Source organism: Rhinatrema bivittatum, chromosome 2 (genome assembly GCF_901001135.1).
Source record: "Rhinatrema bivittatum chromosome 2, aRhiBiv1.1, whole genome shotgun sequence".
Taxonomy (NCBI): domain Eukaryota; kingdom Metazoa; phylum Chordata; class Amphibia; order Gymnophiona; family Rhinatrematidae; genus Rhinatrema; species Rhinatrema bivittatum.
The window spans coordinates 169032520-169049690 of NC_042616.1; the positions used below are offsets into that span (position 1 = coordinate 169032520).

At 44.3% G+C, this 17171-nt stretch overlaps 2 protein-coding genes across 2 annotated transcripts in view; one reads left to right on the forward strand and one right to left on the reverse strand.

Moving 5' to 3' along the window:
• KRIT1 (KRIT1 ankyrin repeat containing) overlaps window positions 1-11785 on the reverse strand; it is a 188473-nt gene extending 176688 nt beyond the window's left edge. The window contains 1 exon segment of the mRNA XM_029588859.1: window positions 11682-11785. The gene's annotated coding sequence lies outside the window, so the exon portion shown is untranslated.
• Window positions 11777-17171, forward strand: part of ANKIB1 (ankyrin repeat and IBR domain containing 1) — a 493668-nt gene continuing 488273 nt past the window's right edge. The window contains exon 1 of the mRNA XM_029588858.1: window positions 11777-12165. The gene's annotated coding sequence lies outside the window, so the exon portion shown is untranslated. The remainder of the gene's footprint in view (window positions 12166-17171) is intronic.

Sequence of the window (17171 nt, forward strand, 5' to 3'; positions counted from 1 at the left end):
CTCGCTCTTATTTCCTACTTGGCGCGAACCTCAGGGGCGTCCCCCTGTGATGACATCATGCTGCCCGGATATTTAAAGCCTACACTGTTTGCTAGCCTTTGAGTTAGCAAGGGGGAATTCTACGGATGGGATTCACTCTCCGTACCCAGGTACTCTGCCTCCAATCTTCATTGAACTCTTAACGCCGACGGGGTATCCGCTCCTCGGGGGCCTCACTTGCTTTTCAGGTTGCTATCAGGAAACCGGTACGCGCTCCTCGAGGGCCCATGTTCCCTGACTCGCTGCCTGCTCCTACCTTCTCTTCTACCTGGAAGGATTCACTATCTTCAACACCAGTGAGTACTACCATCTCCACCTCAGAGCTTTCCCTGGAACCAGGTACTCGCTCCTCGAGGGCCTGCCTCCGTACGAGCCCTGGTGCCATCTCCTACGTGGAACTGCTGCGTGAGTACATCTCCTTCAAGCCTCTCAGCTCTCAGGGATCAGGTACTCGCTCCTCGAGGGCCTGCTCTTCCTATCCTGGGGTTCTCCATACTGGGGCTTGTTCATATTCCACTGTACTCATTATTCTCAGTTCTTTCCACTACAGCACTGCTACCGGAGGCGGTGCGCGTGCCCTACGGTACAAGCGGAGCATGGCGGGAGGCAGCGCCCAAGCTGGTCCGTGGACGCTGGAGAGGACGGCAGGCAGACACTGCGGTAGCCAGGCATCCATCCGCAGCATGAGGAGGAGCAAACAAAGAGGTAGGCGAAGTGAAGCCGTCGGAAAGGGACGGTTGCAACAGGTTACAGGTAAGGAAGAGCTGTGAATGTCTAGTGTCTGACTGGGTTCTACTTTTGTAGTATGCCAAAGCCCTCTTACAATCTAAAGTGTAGCAACTTCTCTCTGTCGTTCTGATGTGGCTTAGGATAGAAAGTTGCCAAAACAATCGACTGAGGTGAAAGGCAGAAATTACCTTTGACAGAAAAGTTGGAAAGTTGGGTGTGTACAAAGTACTACCTTGTCGTGAAAAAAGTGTAGATATGGACTATAATGCACCAATGCTTGAATCTCATTGACTCTGCGTGCTGACGTGATAGCTACCAGGAAGACAACCTTCCAGGTAAGGTATTTTACGTGTGAAGAGTCCAAGGGTTCAAAGGGGGGAAGCATGAGTTGTTCCAAGACAATAATGAGATCCCAAGGAACTGGTGGTTTTGCTGTGGGAGGCCTAAGGTGAGAGGCCAGTCATGAAGCGAGAATTCATTGGGTGCATAGAGATAGAACGACCATGATTGTGAGAGTGAAAGGCCGCTATTGCGCTTAGATGAACTCAGACGCTGTGGCTAGTCCCGCAGCATAGAGCGAGTATAAATATTCTAAAAGGTGCTTTGGCAGACAATTGTGTGGTTCACATTGGTGAGACGCGCACCAAATTGTATATCGTTTCCATTTGAAACTGTAATTTTGACTCGTGGACTGTTTTCTGGCCGCTAGGATAACTTCCTGTTAGTATTGGCCGTTCAATCTCCATGCTGTCAGGTGTAACGACTTGTGCATGGGGTGGAGAAGGCACCCCTCTGGTCCTGTGATAGGAGGTCTTCTCGGTTCTCTAATGAGATTGGATCGTCGATGGACAGCCTGAGAAGATAAGTGTACCATGGCTGTCTGGACCAGGTTGGAAGCGATTAAGATCATGTTCGCTCTGTCTTGTATGCATTTTTGAATTGTCCGCGTGAGCAGAGGAATTGGTGGGAAAGCGTAGAGTAAGCTTCCCGTCCATGGAATTAGAAAGGCATCTTGTGCTACTTGGTATGGACTGTTCATCAAGGAACAGAAGCTTGGTATTTTCCTGTTCTCTGTGAAGAATAGATCTATGGTGGGTGTTCCCCAGCATATGAAAATTTGATCCGCCACCTCTTGGTGTAATGACCACTCGTGTGGTTGGAAGATTCTGCTTAGTCAGTCTGCCCTGGTGTTGGCTACTCCTGCCAGGTATGTCGCTTGAAGGTGAATGGAATGTTGTGCTGCCCAGTCGAGAATTCAGTGTTTCTCTGCAAAGGCTCCAGTAACCTGACCCTCCTTGTTTATGTAGAACATGGCTACTTGATTGTCTGTACACACCATGGCCCATTTGCCTTGTAGGTGTGTGAGGAAAGCCCATAAGGCATTCCTTATTGCTCTGAGTTCGAGGAGGTTGATCTGAAAAGAGCTCTCTTTCTGAGACCATTGACCTTGTGTTTCCAGGTGATTGAGGTGAGCACCCCAACCTTTGTGGGAAGCATCTGTGGTCAGTATTGCTGTATGCAGAAGTGTTGTGAAAAGCGCTCCTCTGGTTAGTGTTTGCTTTTGTTAGCGACCACTTGATATCCGTACACATCTGTGGAGTTAAAGACACCTTGTGAGACAAGGGTTTATTTATGTATTTATTTAGTGTTTTTTCTATACCGGCATTCGAGATAAAAATCACATCATGCTGGTTTACATTTAACAAGGGGTGTAAAATGATAATAAACTAAAAAACTGTAAAAAGTGAACAGAAAATCTGCAGTTACAATAAAACAGGGATGTTCCAAAACTGGGTGAGGAAGGAAAGTCTAAAGGAAATTAATAGAAAGAGCAATTATTTACAATGTTCTAAGAATGTCTGTCTGTGGTTGTCATTGCATAGAGACTCAGTTGGGGTCTGGAAAGGCTTGTTTAAACAACCACGTCTTAAGCCTTTTTCTGAAAGTTGGAAGGCACGGTTCTTGACGAAGATCAGGAGGGATGGAGTTCCATAGCGATGGTCCTGCTGTAGAGAAAGCCCGGTCTCTAAATGTTATATGTTGAGAGGTTTTGGTATGGGGAACATGTAGTGATTCTCTGTAAGCTTCTCTAATGGGTCTGGAGGAGGTATGTTTTCTGAATGGGATTTGTAGGTTGAGTGGAGCCTGGTGATGGATGGCTTTATAGATAGTGGTAATGGACTTATAAATGATTCTGTAGTGATTTGGCAGCCAGTATAGGTCTTTGAGGATGGGAGAAATGTGGTCTCTTCTCCTCGTGTTTGTCAGTATTCTGGCTGCCGCGTTTTGGACCATCTAAAGAGGTTTGGTGTGAGATGAGGGGAGACCTAATAGGATAGAGTTACAGTAGTCTATCTTAGAGAAGATTATGGCTTGCAGAACCGTTCTGTAATCTTGAAAGTGAAAGAGTGGTTTTATTCTTTTCAGGACATGTAGTTTATGAAAACAGTCCTTAGTTGTTTGGTTAATAAATAATTTTAAATTTAGCCGATTGTCGATAATAACTCCTAAGTCTCTTGCTTGGGTGATGTGAAGGTTGGCTGGTGGATTCGTAGTGATATTACTATTTTCCGGGGAGATGAGGAGGAGTTCGCTCTTAGAAGAATTTAGTATTAAGTTTAAGCTAGTGAGGAGGCCGTTGATTTCTTGAAGGCAGTTTTCCCAAAATTCAAGTGTTTTAGTGATGGATTCTTTAAGGGGGATCATGATCTGGACATCGTCGGCGTATAAGAAGTGATATGTTTGAGAAGGTGAAGATCTAAAATTGTTCACATTTCTCCCATCCTTTTGGGAATTAAGAAGTAATGGAAATAAAACCCCTGCCCCTTTTCTAGAAATGGGACTGGTTGAATTGTTGTTTTTGAAATTAGATCCCCTAATTTGACCTTCAAGAGATTGAGATGGTGAGAAGGAAAATTAACTACTGGCAATGATTCTGAGAGGTGGTTAATTTAAAAATTGAGAAAGTATCCTTTTTCTACTATTGATAATATCCAAGAATCTTCTATTACTGATTTCCAACTTTTGAGAAAAAAATGAACCCTTCCCCCCTACTTAGATTTCTGGAAAGGGGTTGTCAAACCCCCCCCCCCAAAAGAAAAACGGAGTCATCTTGCCTAAAGATTGAGGCGCAGATTTGGTAGAGGGTCTTCCTTTGTCTTCCTCTAGATGATGTCTGGCTAGGTGATTGTTGGTAATGAGACCGAGAATAAAACTTTTGACGATAATTCTGAGAAAATGGAAATCTTTTCTTGTGATAGAAATGATAAGGCCTCTGTTGGAATGGATCAAATGATCTCATGGATAGAGATTGTAAAGCAGTCCAGTTGTCTTTTGTAGTCATTACTGTTTCTTGGACTTTCTTATCAAACAGACTGTCCCCTAGGCAGGATGCATCAGCTTTTCTCTCAAATGAGTCTTCACAAATATTTGATTTTAACCAAGCCAAATCCCTTGATGCTATCATTGTTGTAGATGATCTTGCAGCAGGCTCAAAAACATCATACGCTGCTCTGGTTAAATGACCGGTAGCTTCTTCAAGAAGATATGGTTGTGAAGTGTTTACATTCCTCTCTTATTAAATGTGTGAATTCACCTTTTAAGTCTTGCATCACGTTAAAAAGATATTGCACCATTTGGATTTAATGCACTTCAATTCTAGCTGGTAACACGGCTGATTGAAATCGGCACTTTCCCATTGAGTCTAAAAATCACAGGTCTTTGAATTTCCTATTCTTTGGATTTCCTATTTTTTTTCAAAGCAGATTCTACAACAGATTCATGCAGAAGCTGATTTTTTTTTTTTTTGAAAACCCGGACTCTCTTACACTTTGTACTTAATATCTGCAGCTGCTGATACAGGAGGAATAGTATACAGAGTTGACCATATTTTTGATTGGACATTCTCCAGTGTTTGTTATTATTTGTGGTAGTTGTGGGTGGATCCTTGGGCTGGTGGCAGATGACCACGCCCTCGGGGAAAGATCCCAAGAGGGACCACCGGTCAGGCTCAGAGTTGGGAGACAGACACACACACGTTCTTTTATTAAACAGTTCTTGAGAACCACCAGAGGTGGCAGTAGTGAGCTGGAATAGCCCGGCTGGGCTGTAGTCCCTCAGGCATTGGAACAGCGATCCCAGGAAGGCTGAGCTGTAGAGAAACTGAGATAGTGAATAGGTAGAGTATGCTGAGTTCAGGAACAGAACCTTGATGGTAACACTCACACTGTAGTCTCTTAGAATAGCCCAGGAGCTGGAATGAAGTAGGCCCTCGAGGAGTGAGTACCTGGTTCCAGGGAAAGCTCTGAGAGAGAGATGGTAACTCACTGGTGTTGTAGGCAGCGGTGACTTTCTGGCAGAAGTTATATTCAGTAGCAGGTCCGGAAACGTGAGCCCTCGAGGAGCGAGTACCGGTTCCAGACTGCGACCTGAAAAGTAAGAGAGCGAGGCCCCCGAGGAGCGGGTACCCCTGGTAAAGTCCGAGGAGGCAGAGTAGCAAGGTATGCGGAGAGCAAATCCCATCCGCAGCAATACCTGGAGGCAGCTAGGTAGGAAACCCTTTGCTAACTCGATTAGTTAGTGAAATGAAAGACCTTTAAATATCCGAAGATGATGATGTCATCTCAGGGGGACACCCCTGAGGTTCGCGCCACAGCTGGTACTTGAGTCGGGGCCACGCCGCGCGCGCACCCTTAGGCCTCAGGAGAACATGGCGGAAGGCAGCATCTAGCCGGACCGGGAACGCCGGAGGTCGGCAAGATGACACAGCGGCAGCCAAACTTCCATCAACCTAGGAGAGTCGCCAGAGAGGTAAGGAGGGCGGAGTGGAGATGTTGGGCAGCGACGGTCTCAACAGTGTTTTATGAACTAGAACTGCTTTCATTCGTGATTTGGGTTGAATATGTTTCAAAATACGTGGCAGTTCCTCAGGTAAATTCTTACTATCCTGCAAGGAAAAGGGGACTTTTATAGCCATTTTATCAATAAACCCTGGGTATGATAAGCAGGATTCTCCAATACAAGACCTATCTTATGGAAGATCTTCTGGTAGGATATCTGTCTGAATATGATTGATCATAATCTGAATGCAAAACATCACCTTTATTTAAAGGTTTCTTAGAATCATGGGTGTCCTGAGAAATATCTTCTGTTGGAGGTGGATCTTTAACCAGAGATTTATTTTGTTGATCAGGCTTTTTTGGCGCTATGTCTTTCATAAAGGTTTTATTTTTTTTTTGGACAAATTCTTGCCACATCTTTTTTACAAATTGTTCTGGCAAAGGCTCAGCTGGAGAATTTTGCTTTTCCTTATGTACCGGACTTCTAGATGGTGAAGGAGAATGACCTCATCTTATTTATTTAACATTTTTATATACCGACCTTCATGAAAAGATTCATATCAAATCGGTTTACATGGAACGTAGGGACTAACTAAATAAATAACCATATAACAAGAAGGCAATAACAAGTTACATATAACAAGGGTATCGAACTTGGGGGGCTAGAGTAGCCGGGAAGTAGAAGTACAGCAAAAAACTAGAGGGTAGATATATATGTATACTGAGAATGATCCGAGTGACTAGTTATGGTTTTGTGGATTATGGTGAGTGCCTTGTGTAAGATTCTGAATTTTATTGGCAGCCAGTGTAAGTTTCGTAGTATGGGAGTGATGTAGGCTCCCCAGTTGGTGTTGGTTAAGACTCTAGCTGCTGCGTTCTGGAGCATCTGTAGTGGTTTGGTGGTGGAGATGGGTAGCCCCAGGAGGAGAGCATTGCAATAGTTAGTTTTGGAGAACAGCGTTGACTGTAGGACTGTTCTGAAGTCCTGGAAATGAAGAAGGGGTTTGAGTCTTTTCAGAACTTGAAGCTTACAGAAACAGTCCTTAGTGGTGTTGTTGATGGATTTCTTTAGATTCAGATGGTTATCGAGGATTACTCCTAGATCTCTTACTTGTGTGATCTGGGAGTTGGGGAGTGTCTGATCTGTCCGGGCCGAGTGGTCGGGGGAGAGTAGAAGGATTTCAGTCTTGGCTGCATTGAGAACCAGGTTCAGGCTACAGAGGAGGTGATTAATGGATTTGAGGCAATTTTCCCAGTATGTAAGAGTTTTTGGGAGGGATTCTTTTATGGGTATCAGAATCTGTACGTCATCTGCATAGAGGTAGTGAATTAAGTTTAATTTCTTTGCTCTCTTTGGAGAATTATGACAGCCAACTACTGATATTATGGAAGAGGAAGATGAAGATAAGTGTGAATGTTGTCTCTGCTTAGAATGAACGAAGTGCTCGGTAACTGAATGCTTTATGAATTTTTCTACCAGGTGTAACTTATGTATACTTGATTTAAGGAAATGTTTCAGAGAAAATAACGTATCCAAATCTAATGAAGAGGAATCTTCATGTCCCTTATCTGGCTCTGTTGTTGAAGACTTTCTATGTACCTTAGAATGGTGTTTTGATGGCACCTTAGAATGGCATTTTTGAATGTTGCCATGATGGTGCTATAGAATGAGATGGTGATGGTTTGACATTGTATATTGGTGGCATGGCATTGGTGCTGTGGATCGTCAGTGTGGTGATGGTGCGATGGAATAGTGGCACGGTGGCGGAGTCACAGAAAGGTGGCTTGGTGATGGAACTGAAGAATGTTGTGATAACTCCAATGAACACTGTGGCAATGGAGCCATATAACAGCACAGTGTAGGCACAATAACACTCGATTTGTGAGTAAGCTCAAACTGAGTTTCTGTGACTGTTTAGAAGCCTTTAAATTTCTCAGTTCTTTAGAATGCATACAGTGCTGTTTTACTGATTTGACCAAATTACTTTTCCTCTTTTTAGAATAAGAATTGTCAGCTTTAATAGAGGAATGTTTCCTCTTTTAAGCCACATATTTATCTTCTAATTCCATCTGAGGCTTATAAAAAACGGTACTTCAATACTCTGGGTGACATGCGACCTACAAATAGTGGTGTCATGGTCGGGGCCCAAGCAGCATATGCAAACATCATACAGGTTTAAGGACCCCGTAAGCACATTTCAAACAGTGCCTTACGTCATGGAGTCTTCTAAAGGTAACGAAGAAATTTTACTAGTTGAACTTAGAAAAAAAATTACTGAGAATAGCGGTAACAGTTGACTTTGAAGCATGTCCAAACTCTTTGGCGGAAAGCGATGATTGAGGTAACTTTTAGGTGGTAACTGCGTAATAGCCGCTGTGTGCATGCTCTTAAGTTTTTTTCTAGATTCTTCGGAGCTGTAGAAGGCGTGATTGGGCTGGATATGGCACCGTAGGTGAAGTCACCCAGCATGTGGGACTATTTTGTGCTTACGTCCACAGAGAAACTCCAGCTATCAATCAGTGGCATAGCTACGGGTGGGCAGTGGCCCACCCACTTTCCATTCAGGCCCACCCAAATTTGTTTGCAAGACACTGCAGCCAATAAAAAGCAAGCAGCATCAGCAGGCACCCAAGGGAGGAAAAAAATTTAATAAAACCAGCTGGTGTATTGCGGCTCCCACAGCCCCAGTAATACTTCCCTTTACCTTCTTCCAGCCCCCGCAGGCCAATGGGAAACCTTCTTCCTTCTTCCTGCCCCCGTGGGCCAATGGGAAACCTCCTCCCTTCTTCCTGCCCCCGCGGGCCAATTGGAAGCCTCCTCCGCTCTTCTTGCCCCCGCGGGCCAATTGGAAGCCTCCTCCGCTCTTCTTGCCCCCGCGGGCCAATCGGAAGCCTCCTCAGTTCTTCTTGCCCCTGCGGGCCAATCGGAAGCCTCCTCCCAGCCAGTGGAAGGAGGAAGCCTCTGATTGGCCGGTGGGGCAGGAAGAAGGGGGGCATCGGGCTGGGAGGAGTGGCAGTGTTCTGTTCACTTTTAAAATCCAAATAACTTTTTTAATTTTGATAATTTTCCTGTAGATTTCAAATAAAACTTGTTACATTAAAGGTTTAAAAAAAAAAAAAAAGCCATGGGCTGGAAGTGCTGAAATGCGGAGAGCCACAAAGAAAAGAGGCCAGCCGTGGCAGGAACCGCGATAGATTAGGGATTCCCCAAAGCAAGCATGCAGAGGCCGGTTGCTCCGTGGAGTCTCCTCCTTCCCCCAGTGAGCGCGGCAAACTGCATTTAAAGTAAAAGTGGCGCTCAGCTATGCTGATTTCAGATGGGGCAATTGGAGCTCCCAGCGGCCGTAAAAGCAGGCAGAGGGGGGGCGCGGGAGCCTAGGGATATCCTGACAGCCAGAAGAAAGGCTTGTGTGCTGTGGCATATTTTTCTAAAATAAATGTTTGCTGCTTCAGTGCGGCTGAGAAGGCAGCGGCAGCACTAGGAAATCTGCTACTGCGAAATTAAAGGGGAACACAGTAAGCTCTAAGCAAAGAGTGTGACTGTGTGAGAGACAGAGACTGGGCAGGGAGGTGACTGGGGTGTGTGTGAGAGACAGAGACTGGGCAGGGAGGTGACTGGGGTGTGTGTGAGAGACAGAGACTGGGCAGAGAGGTGACGGGTGTGTGTGAAAGACAAAGTCTGGGCAGGGAGGTGACTGGGGTGTGTGTGAGAGACAGAGACTGGGCAGGGAGGTGACTGGGGTGTGTGTGAGAGACAGAGACTGGGCAGGGAGGTGACTGGGTTGTGTGTGAGAGACAGAGACTGGGCAGGGAGGTGACTGGGGTGTGTGTGAGAGACAGAGACTGGGCAGAGAGGTGACGGGTGTGTGTGAAAGACAAAGTCTGGGCAGGGAGGTGACTGGGGTGTGTGTGAGAGACAGAGACTGGGCAGGGAGGTGACTGGGGTGTGTGTGAGAGACAGAGACTGGGCAGGGAGGTGACTGGGTTGTGTGTGAGAGACAGAGACTGGGCAGGGAGGTGACTGGGGTGTGTGTGAGAGACAGAGACTGGGCAGGGGTGTGTGTGTGAGAGACAGAGACTGGGCAGGGAAGTGACTAGGGTGTGTGTGAGAGATAGAGACTGATCGTAGGGTTTAATTGGTGTGTGTGTGTTGTGCAGGGCCGGTGCTTCCATTAGGCAAACTAGGCGGTGGCCTAGGGCGCCACAATTTTGGGGGGTTGCAAACTCCCACCAGCACAAGAGGTCCTGCAACAAATCCAATACCAAAGGAGGGGGCGCTGTGCCAAGAGGAGGGGTTGCATTACTGAATGTTCGCCTAGGGTGCCAAATAGTCTTGCACCGGCCCTGTGTGTGTGACTTGTGGGCCCTAAAGAAGAGAACCGTAAGGATAGAGCTTCAGCAGCTGTTGCTGCTCCTGGTATGTGCTTTCAAGGGAAAGGAGTAGGAGAGTTGCTGGAGATGTAAGTAAAGGTGGCATTTTAAGTTTATTTTTCTTGATTGACTGCCATTTTAATTATTGAGTATTATGTGATGTGTCTGCTGTTTTGAAATATTTTATTGATATTTGGACAATTTTTAATAATTTTTATGAGTTTTGTTGGATGTTATTCTGTTCATCAGCTGTTTTGAAACATGTATTAATATAGTTTTACAATTATTTCTGTGTACGGATCTATAGCAGCTTGGCTTGTTCTGTTTTCTGTTTTTCTGTTAGTGTTTAGGACCTGATTTAATATTTGTAGTGTTGCCTTTTATAGATAGGTTTGTTATATGTTCCATAATGCAGGTGTAACTTTGTGCAGATTAATTTCCATGCATTATTGCAGATCCTGGGACTGTGTTAGGTGCTATATTTCTCTTTCCATTTCTCCAGGTTTGCACTGCATGCAGCGTGGCTTTTTTGGTTTTCCATTCCAGTTTCTATCTCCATATTTATAATGTGTGGTTTTTCTGTACTTTGGTGAAGGCCGGTTCTGTGTGTGTGCCCGAGGTGAGGTATTTTACAAGCATGTAGGCAATCGTATTAATCTTATTTGTGGATGCAGAGTGTATGTTTACATGATGATAGCTTAGTAAATGACAGGGCTGGATAGCCTTTTTCTCCTTTCTACCCAGTTATCCTCTCCACACTGCTAAGAATACATCCCAGCTGTCAGCCAAAGGGTGTGACCACCTTCAAGACATCTCTTTATCCAGAACAGTCTTTTTTCTGTTCTTCCTTTGTAAAGAAATGGGGATGAATGTCAGGAGCCCCTGGACTCGATTCAGCAAATGTCACCATCAGAGGAAGACTAAAACTAAATAGTTGAGCCATAGGAAAGGAAAAGTAGTCTTCAAAGGTATTTATCTGTTTTATTGATACAGATTAATAAGGCATTTGCTCAATTATGATAAATATTTTGGTACAACATTCCAGAGGGTTTTAAAACATCTCACAGAATTCTGTGATGCATGTTGAGATATTTGTCTTTATAGTAGACTAGTATATGGTTCTTTGTAAGTTATGGGATACTGCCACTTGAGATCTCTTTAAGTATAATTGAAATGCTTCCATAACTATATATTAGGTTTAGCATTGGTAGCTGCTTGAAGTAATTGAGTTTAAAATATTAAAAGTATAACAGCTGTAGCAGACTATTTAGAAATATATTGTCAGGTGTGTGTGTGTGTGTGTGTGAAAGTATTTATCAATAAGAATATGAATTCCATGGCTCAGACTTTGTTTAGTGCCCAAAAATTCATTTCTGGCTACGCTACTGCTATCAATGAGAGATGACTCTTGGGGACAATCTCCCAGGAAGTTCAGTAAAGTCCTGGTCTACCAGTGACTTCTATAATCGTGCGTAAAAAGAAAGAGAAACTATCTCCTCATGGGAGACACATACACAATCACTTAAAACGAAACTCCTTAGATTTTAATTAGGGACTGACAGGTAAAAAAAAAACAAAGGTGCCGCTTAACTCTTAATGTCCATGGAGGGATGTGAGCGGGACCTTCGGCTCTTACAGCGCCAAGTGTTCTGACACTCAGCGCCAATCCCACTGCAAGACAGAAGGAAGAAAGCCGCAACTTACCGTCCACTAGCGCTGCTTCTCACGGACCGCGCACGCGTGAACACGCAGAGCTCCAAAGCGGACCGGGACAAGGGCTCTCAGTGGTCCATGACCCCGCCCCTCCCCGTGTGCACATTCGCACTACATCCGGGTCGGCGGCGGCTGCTACGAGGAGGCAGTGCTTCCGGGTTGGCGGCCTGTCTCTGCCCGTGGTTGGGTCCCGTTGGCTCTCCGGCTGCTGTCTCGCTGCTTCTTTCCACCGGGTCCCCCGGCCACCTGAAACCCCGGCGCTGTGTCCTCAGGAGGGCGGGGGGGGGGGTAGTATGTGCTGGTGGAGCTGAGGACGAGGAGGAGCGGCCTGGGAATATCCGTCACAACTGCCGTTCCGCAGAGACAGAACAAAGGCGCGGGGAGCCGCGCGGCGGGAGCCGGGTCGTCCCTTAGGTCGCCTCCTGTAGAGGATGGAGCCGCGCTGCGGGACTGCAGGAGCCCCTCGGAAGTGCTAGTAAGTGGGTGGCGCCGCTGTCTTCGTCCCGCCGACCCCTTTGAGGAGTGCCCGGCCCCTGGCGGTTAGGACCGAGTGGGTGACAAGCTGCAGCTGCCGTATCGGACCGCTCATAAGTATCGGAGGGCATAGCAAGGTCCGAACCCGGGAGGGGGGGAAGAGGTGTAAGTGTCTGTCCCTGTTATGAAAGCAAAAAAGGATGGACATTGCCATGAAGGCGCCTCTGTTCGGGGTTTTCTTCATGTACATGTTGCCTTTCTTCCTTGTCTGTTTTTTGCTTTCTAAAGGCATGGTTAGATTAATCTTGAGCCTCTTTCAAAGTCCGTCAGTTTGTTTATTTTTGAAGTTGGGTTGCTACGGAATAGAAGTTTGTGGAGAGCTTAATGATATGCGCCGTTCTCGGTTGCTTTTAGTTTTCTTCCGGTATTTATCTGGGTAGCTTTGTGCCCGTTCAGATCCACATTATAACTATCTTCTCCGACTATTCATGTTAAGTTTCTAATTCTTCCCATCAGCCCTTGCTAACTTCCAGAGCTTTTTCTACCATTTCTGCTTTGTGGCATTAAGAGCACGGTCCTGTACAACTACATCTGTTTTCTTAAGAGTTTGTGAGATTTGAAGGAGACGATGAAACGGCAGTATTTCTGGCTCCTCTGTATATGGAGGATGGTAAAAATATCTGCTTGCCTACTAGTCATTTTTGTTTGTCTACTCTTGTTAAATTGCTTTTGATTTGCTCTCAGGTCGTATTGGGTTTTGTCGGGTGGTTAGAGACCAAAATAATGTGCTGGTGCTCAGTGCATAATGGGCGGCTCTGTTAGGCTAAGAATGCATTCCAGCCCAATTCTGTGATCTCTGCAGGATCTCAGCATTCACATCACCCGTTTACAGCTCTTCTGTAATGCAGCTTTTTCCAATTTCACTCACTTTGAACTGAAAATGCTAAACTCCTGTCAGTGTTAGTGTTACTTGCACCAGTACCTCACCTATGTAGATGATTTCTTTTACACACAAATATTTTTTCGTAAATTCCAGTGATAACTCATTTTTCATTTGGTTGTAGTCATACCATAGTTTATAGTTAAGCTGTAATACATGCTTACCCCCTTAAATGTCTGATTTAGTATGCCACCCCCCCATTAGAGACGAAGTGTGAGAAAAGTTTTAGTAATTCAGGTGCTAAGTGTACAGTTGAGTGTTTACTACAACAAAATCTTTGATCTTGAAAAATTTGTGTTAATAAAACAGGTCTATTTCACACCAAATTCCATATGATTTAATTTTGATTTTTCTTTCTCTTAGAAAATGGATGTGAATATTTTTCCATGTGAGTTTCTATGGCTGTTCACAAAAGAGACTGATGAACATTTCTTCAGATGCTTTTTTAATATGCCCAATTAATGACCCTGTAGTTGCTTATGGTTTTTTTTTCCCTCTTGCATGCTCTGTCTTGTATGATTACTGCCCATTAAATTACCTTTAACAAGGAAAGGAGCATTCAATCCTATTGTAATGTTTTCTAACAGACTAGGGTCTGGTAAGAAATATTTTCATTAAAGATTAGCGGGTTCTTTGTTCTAAAGAGGCTGGTAGTAGGCTTTCACTTTGCAAGAAGTTGACAGTTTGCATTAGCCAGCCTGGCAGACTTCAATAACCATGGTTCAACTGGGACCAGAACACTCTTAACAAGTTTATTGAATAAAAAGTCTGGGATAAAACTACAATGCCTGAATTTCAAGACTGAGGTAGCTGATTAGAAAATAGAAGGAAACACAAGCAATGCCAGAGTAGATGTAAAACATTGATAAAGCAGGCCATAGGAGATTTTGAGAAGAAGCTCACCTGGCAGATGAGAAATAATTAAAAAAAAAATTTTGGTGGTGTTGGAAAACACAATGGTAGTAAGAATGATGAGAGAGACCCCAATCCTTTTACAATGAGGAAAGGCTGAAAAAAGCCTTTTTAGTTTGGAAAAGAGAAGACTAAAGGTACATGATAGAGGTCGACAAGACCATGGGGGGGAAGCAAACCACAGTTATTTACCCTGTCTGTAAATACTAGGACCAGAGAGCATCCAATGAAACTGTTATATCTTCTTGTGTTAGTTTTGAAAAAGCTTTCTTTAGTCTTGTGGAATCTGCTGTTGGATGTAATTGCAGAAAGCAGAATAGCAGGGTTCAAGAGACAGGAAGACAAGGACATAAACAGATGTTAAAATTTGCATGGAAGCTAAGTTGCTTCACACTCTAATACCTACATAAAGCATATAACAACTTAAAAGAGCTCGGGTTTAATTTGTTGGATATTACTGGTGACTCTAGAGCTGCTGTCAGAGACATGATGCTCAACTTAGATGGACCATCTGTCTGATTTAGTATGGCTGTTCTTATGTTTGCTTTGTTGTAAACAGCATAGGCTATTTTTATAACTAGCTCTGTCTTACAGCTAGGTGTGACTTTACATAAGAACATAAGAAATTGCCATGCTGGGTCAGACCAAGGTTTCCATCAAGCCCAGCAACCTGTTTCCAACAGAGGCTAAACCAGGCCACAAGAACCTGGTAATTACCCAAACACTAAGAAGATCCCATGCTACTGATGCAATTATTAGCAGTGGCTGCTCCTTAATAGCCATTAATGGACTAAGTCTATTTCCATGTTATTCTTGCTAGTAATAGCAGTGGCTGTCAACTTAATTAATAGCAGGTAATGGACCTCACCTCTAAGAACTTATCCAATCCTTTTTTTTAAACACAGCTATACTAACTGCACTAACCACATCCTCTGGCAACAAATTCCAGAGCTTTATTGTACGTTGAGTGAAAAATAATTTTCTCCGATTAGTCTTAAATGTGCTACTTGCTAACTTCATGGAATGTCCCCTAGTCCTTCTATTATTCGAAAGTGTAAATAACTGATTCACATCTACTCATTCAAGACATCTCATGATCTTAAAGTCCTCTATCATATCCCCCCTCAGCCGTCTCTTCTCCAAGCTGATCAGCATCTCTTTGAATGCCTTTTCTGTTTTCAACAGACCCAGTTCATCAGTGAGCCATAGTATATAGGTAGTCAACCTAATCTGACAAAGTCTGTCTGAGGCTAACATCTAAAGCCCTTCTGACTCTGTCATTTTTTAATGCTTCTGTTCTAGGTTTTGTATTAATTATCACAACCCTGAGAGACTTGCAGAAAATGAATTTGCAATCACATGGAGCAGGGGTGGGAAAATGGGCCACGAAAGAACAAAAAAGTGAAAAAAAACAAAAACAAACATAAGCTAAATAACTTTTATACTGTTTTTGATTGCTAGAAAGGTAGTATAGAAATAAAATAAATTTTAAATTTAGACAGACTAAAATCCCCCCAAAAATCTATGGGGTGGGGAAACACTTTACACTGCTCCTATAACATACATTACAGATATTCTTTTATCCTATTTTATATTTTTTAGATGTATTGTAGATTAGGGTTGTTATGGATTTTCTGTTTTCTGTAACTTTTTATATTGGATGTTCCTGTAGGATAGAGTTGTTATGACTTTTGTTTATTATAGATTGTGTGGTGTGGGTGTTTTTTTTTTTTGTATTATGTAAAATTATTTAAGCTGTATTTTCTTTTTCTTTCTGCTAGACCAGTTGTCATGTATAGGGTTTCAATGCTCTACAGCTGTTAGAGATAGAAGACACACCTCTCACTCTGGGCTATAAAAGGATGTGGTCCTAGTCTAATTCAGTAGTCTCTGGCAACTGCAGACATGTGAAGAGAATGTTAACAGCGCTGGCCTGGTTGAGTCCTTATTAATCCTGGGAGAACAGCCTATAAGGTTTGGGTTTTTTTTTTCCCCCTGTGGGAGCCTTCTCCCAGGGCCTGCGCCGGTCAAGCTTCTGGAAAGTTATCCCAGTACCCTTGGGGGGGTCTTTGGAGCATCCAGAGAATGGCTCCTGGATCCATAGGAACCTGGTAACCCTTAAACTGGGGGGGGGGGGGAAACCCCAGGGCCTGCAGGACTTCTCTCTCTCTCTCTCTCTCTCTCTCCCTCCCTACTTCTCTTCCTCTCCCCTCCGGTGAAGGTAAAAAAAACCCAGCCTTGTTCTTGGAAGAACAGAAATGAGAGAAAGCCGGGTCTGCTTAGCAGCTGGTAGGAAACCCTGGAGTGATAAGTAGGGGTTGTGCTGTCTTATTTTCTTGGGGGAGGAAAATCAGTGTTGGGGCTTGCTTAATTTGCTTTGCTGCTCTTGGTGTGTGCACAACGACTGAGGCTGAGGGCAGCTGCTAAATGTGCTTGTTCACCATGGGGGAGTGGAAGCTTAACTTACTGCAACTGCACCTTTTGTTTTTTCTTTGCTGTTTCATGGTCAGTGGAGACATGCACAGAGGGAGAAAATGCTCGGTTTATGGGGCTAAGCAGGTCCCCAGCATTGTGGGTTGCTCTTCCCAGTTTGCGAAGAAGAACCAAGCAGGGAGCTTCAGGAGGAAGATGGCAATACAGACTCTCAAGGTAGAGAAGAGCAGTTGAGAGTAGAATTGGTGATTGCACCAGGACATTTGCCACAGATGCTAAATTGCTCTGGTCTTTCGGGGAAGTAAATCCTCTTTCTTCCCTTTGCAGGCATGCTGGGGGCAATCTCAGCATAAGGTCTGGGGGAAGCTCATTCTCGCTAAAGGTCCGTGGGGGAGGGGGGCAGCTATAAGGATCCTTGACAGGGAACCTTTGTGCCAGATTTTATTATGGCAATGCATAAAATCTATTTAGCCATGCAGGGTTCTGCACATCTTAGTTAGTACTCATGATGTCCTAAGGGAGTTGACTGCCATTTTAAAAGGCCTCTTAACTTCCATGCCTCCAGGGAAGCCTTATAGTCTGGAGGAGATTCATCCCAGGGCCCCTGCAGGATTCTCAGGAAGGGGAGTTTTCATCAGATGAAGACAACTTCACTATAGTACATCTATTTCGTAAAGAGGAGCTGGCAGCCCTTGTTTTTAGTGTAGTGGCCATTCTAGGGA